Source organism: Mytilus trossulus, chromosome 14 (assembly GCF_036588685.1).
Source record: "Mytilus trossulus isolate FHL-02 chromosome 14, PNRI_Mtr1.1.1.hap1, whole genome shotgun sequence".
Taxonomy (NCBI): Eukaryota; Metazoa; Mollusca; class Bivalvia; order Mytilida; family Mytilidae; genus Mytilus; species Mytilus trossulus.
In genome coordinates, this window is record NC_086386.1 from 259,561 (window position 1) to 264,560 (window position 5,000).

The following is a 5,000-nucleotide window of genomic DNA, read 5'->3' on the forward strand; positions in this document are numbered from 1 at the left end:
ACGCGGACAGGCTACCGCGGGTCTCTCGATCATCCAGGCCGGCAAACTATACCCTCGGTAAAAAATTTTTACGAGGGTGAAATTTTCATCGTGGTGTCGCACGTTAGACGCGGACAGGCTATCGCGGGTCTCTCGATCATCCAGGCCGGCAGTATACCCTCGGTAAAAAATTTTTACGAGGGTGAAATTTTCATCGTGGTGTCGCACGTTAGACGCGGACAGGCTACCGCGGGTCTCTCGATCATCCAGGCCGGCAAAGTATACCCTCGGTAAAAAAATTTTACGAGGGTGAAATTTTCATCGTGGTGTCGCACGTTAGACGCGGACAGGCTATCGCGGGTCTCTCGATCATCCAGGCCGGCAAACTATACCCTCGGTAAAATTTTTTTACGAGGGTGAAATTTTCATCGTGGTGTCGCACGTTAGACGCGGACAGGCTATCGCGGGTCTCTCGATCATCCAGGCCGGCAAAGTATACCCTCGGTAAAATTTTTTTACGAGGGTGAAATTTTCATCGTGGTGTCGCACGTTAGACGCGGACAGGCTACCGCGGGTCTCTCGACCATCGAGGCCTTCAAACTATACCCTCGGTAAAATTTTTTTACAAGGGTGAAATGTTCATCGGTAAGCCGCACGTTAGATGCGGACAGGCTACCGCGGGTCTCTCGACCATCGAGGCCGTCTAACTATACCCTCGGTAAAAAAAATTTACAAGGCTGAAATGTTCATCGGGAAGCCGCACGTTAGACGAGGCAGGCTACCGCGGGTCTCTCGACCATCGAGGCCTTCAAACTATACCCTCGGTAAAAAATTTTTACAAGGGTGAAATGTTCATCGGGAAGCCGCACGTTAGATGCGGACAGGCTACCGCGGGTCTCTCGACCATCGAGGCCGTCTAACTATACCCTCGGTAAAAAAAATTTACAAGGCTGAAATGTTCATCGGGAAGCCGCACGTTAGACGAGGCAGGCTACCGCGGGTCTCTCGACCATCGAGGCCGTCTAACTGTACCCTCGGTAAAAAAAATGTACAAGGCTGAAATGTTCATCGGGAAGCCGCACGTTAGACGCGGACAGGCTACCGCGGGTCTCTCGACCATCGAGGCCGTCTAACTGTACCCTCGGTAAAAAAAATTTACAAGGCTGAAATGTTCATCGGGAAGCCGCACGTTAGACGAGGCAGGCTACCGCGGGTCTCTCGACCATCGAGGCCGTCTAACTGTACCCTCGGTAAAAAAAATGTACAAGGCTGAAATGTTCATCGGGAAGCCGCACGTTAGACGCGGACAGGCTACCGCGGGTCTCTCGACCATCGAGGCCGTCTAACTATCCCCTCGGTAAAAAAATTTACAAGGCTGAAATTTCCATCGGGAAGCCGTACGTTAGACGCAGGCAAGCTACCGCGGGTCTCTCGACCATCGAGGCCGTCTAACTGTACCCTCGGTAAAAAAAATTGACAAGGCTGAAATATTCATCGGGAAGCCGCACGTTAGACGAGGCAGGCTACCGCGGGTCTCTCGACCATCGAGGCCGTCTAAATATACCCTCGGTAAAAAAAAATTTACAAGGCTGAAATGTTCATCGGGAAGCCGCACGTTAGACGCAGGCAAGCTACTGCGGGTCTCTCGACCATCGAGGCCGTCTAACTGTACCCTCGGTAGAATTTTTTTTACCAGGCTGAAATGTTCATCGGGAAGCCGCACGTTAGACGAGGACAGGCTACCGCGGATCTCTCGACCATCGAGGCCGTCTAACTGTACCCTCGGTAAAAAAAAATTTACAAGGCTGACATGTTCATCGGGAAGCCGCACGTTAGACGAGGCAGGCTACCGCGGGTCTCTCGACCATCGAGGCCGTCTGACTTTACCCTCGGTAAAATTTTTTACAAGGGTGAAATGTTCATCGGGAAGCCGCACGTTAGACGCGGACAGGCTACCGCGGATCTCTCGACCATCGAGGCCGTCTAACTGTACCCTCGGTAAAAAAAAATGTACAAGGCTGAAATGTTCATCGGGAAGCCGCACGTTAGACGAGGCAGGCTACCGCGGGTCTCTCGACCATCGAGGCCGTCTAACTATCCCCTCGGTAAAAAAAAATTTACAAGGCTGAAATTTCCATCGGGAAGCCGTACGTTAGACGCAGGCAAGCTACCGCGGGTCTCTCGACCATCGAGGCCGTCTAACTGTACCCTCGGTAAAAAAAATTGACAAGGCTGAGATATTCATCGGGAAGCCGCACGTTAGACGCGGACAGGCTACCGCGGATCTCTCGACCATCGAGGCCGTCTAACTGTACCCTCGGTAAAAAAAAATTTACAAGGCTGACATGTTCATCGGGAAGCCGCACGTTAGACGAGGCAGGCTACCGCGGGTCTCTCGACCATCGATCGAAGCCGTCTAACTGTACCCTCGGTAAAAAAAATGTACAAGGCTGAAATGTTCATCGGGAAGCCGCACGTTAGACGAGGCAGGCTACCGCGGGTCTCTCGACCATCGATCGAAGCCGTCTAACTGTACCCTCGGTAAAAAAAAATGTACAAGGCTGAAATGTTCATCGGGAAGCCGCACGTTAGACGAGGCAGGCTACCGCGGGTCTCTCGACCATCGAAGCCGTCTGACTGTACCCTCGGTAAAAAAAATTCACAAGGCTGAAATGTTCATCGGGAAGCCGCACGTTAGACGAGGCAGGCTACCGCGGGTCTCTCGACCATCGAAGCCGTCTAACTGTACCCTCGGTAAAAAAAATTCACAAGGCTGAAATGTTCATCGGGAAGCCGCACGTTAGACGCAGGCAGGCTACCGCGGGTCTCTCGACCATCGAAGCCGTCTAACTGTACCCTCGGTAAAAAATTTTTACAAGGCTGAAATGTTCATCGGGAAGCCGCACGTTAGATGCGGACAGGCTACCGCGGGTCTCTCGACCATCGAGGCCGTCAAACTATACCCTCGGTAAAAAAAATTTTACAAGGGTGAAATTTTCATCGGTAAGCCGCACGTTAGACGCAGGCAGGCTACCGCGGGTCTCTCGACCATCGAAGCCTTCAAACTATACCCTCGGTAAAACTTTTTTACGAGGGTGAAATTTTCATCGGGAAGCCGCACGTTAGAATAGTACAGCAGGTCTCTCGATGAAACGATCACATTTCATGTAACGTAACGTAACAAAGGCAGGCATCGTACACCCTAACCCTAAGCCGCCTCTTGACGATGCACGTCCCTAACCCTAACCCTAACCCTAACCCTAACCCTAACCCTAACCCTAACCCTAACCCTAACCCTAACCCTAACTAAAACCCTAACCCTAACCCTAACCCTAACCCTAACCCTAACCCTAACCCTAACCCTAACCCTAACCCTAACCCTAACCCTAACCCTAACCCTAACCCTAACCCTAACCCTAACCCTAACCCTAACCCTAACCCTAACCCTAACCCTAACCCTAACCCTAACCCTAACCCTAACCCTAACCCTAACCCTAACACCTAACCCTAACCCTAACCCTAACCCTAACCCTAACCCTAACCAGTCCGTGTCAGGACCCGAGCTGTCCTTAGTCCTCGATACGTTAGCCTGGTTTCGTTCGCGAATGTCAGGTCCATATGGACATAAGCATGGTATTCCTCGATACGTTAGCCTGGTTTCGCGAGTGTCAGGACCATATGGACATAAGCATGGTATTCCTCGATACGTTAACCTGGTTTCGCGAATGTCAGGACCATATGGACATAAGCATGGTATTCCTCGATACGTTAACCTGGTTTCGCGAATGTCAGGACCATATGGACATAAGCATGGTATTCCTCGATACGTTAACCTGGTTTCGCGAATGTCAGGACGTAAGCGGGACTTGTTAATTTTTGTTTTCCATGCCTTAACCGACCGCGGGTTGGGGACGACCACGTACACTGACACCCGCGGTAGCCCGCTAGCCAGGCCGTTCACGTCCCTTTACCAGCGGTAGCCCGCTATCGGGTCGACCACGTACACTGACACCCGCGGTAGCCCGCTAGCCAGGCCGTCCACGTCCCTTTACCCGCGGTAGCCCGCTATCGGGTCGACCACGTACACCGATACCCGCGGTAGCCCGCTAGCACGGCCGTCCACGTCCCTCTTTACCAGCGGTAGCCCAGTATCGGGTCGACCACGTACACTGACACCCGCGGTAGCCCGCTAGCCAGGCCGTCCACGTCCCTTTACCAGCGGTAGCCCGCTATCGGGTCGACCACGTACACCGACACCCGCGGTAGCCCGCTAGCCAGGCCGTCCACGTCCCTTTACCCGCGGTAGCCCGCTATCGGGTCGACCACGTACACCGATACCCGCGGTAGCCCGCTAGCACGGCCGTCCACGTCCCTTTACCCGCGGTAGCTCGCTATCGGGTCGACCACGTACACTGACACCCGCGGTAGCCCGCTAGCCAGGCCGTCCACGTCCCTTTACCAGCGGTAGCCCGCTATCGGGTCGACCACGTACACCGACACCCGCGGTAGCCCGCTAGCCAGGCCGTCCACGTCCCTTTACCCGCGGTAGCCCGCTATCGGGTCGACCACGTACACCGATACCCGCGGTAGCCCGCTAGCACGGCCGTCCACGTCCCTTTACCAGCGGTAGCCCAGTATCGGGTCGACCACGTACACTGACACCCGCGGTAGCCCGCTAGCCAGGCCGTCCACGTCCCTTTACCAGCGGTAGCCCGCTATCGGGTCGACCACGTACACCGACACCCGCGGTAGCCCGCTAGCCAGGCCGTCCACGTCCCTTTACCCGCGGTAGCCCGCTATCGGGTCGACCACGTACACCGATACCCGCGGTAGCCCGCTAGCACGGCCGTCCACGTCCCTTTACCCGCGGTAGCTCGCTATCGGGTCGACCACGTACACTGACACCCGCGGTAGCCCGCTAGCCAGGCCGTCCACGTCCCTTTACCAGCGGTAGCCCGCTATCGGGTCGACCACGTACACCGACACCCGCGGTAGCCCGCTAGCCAGGCCGTCCACGTCCC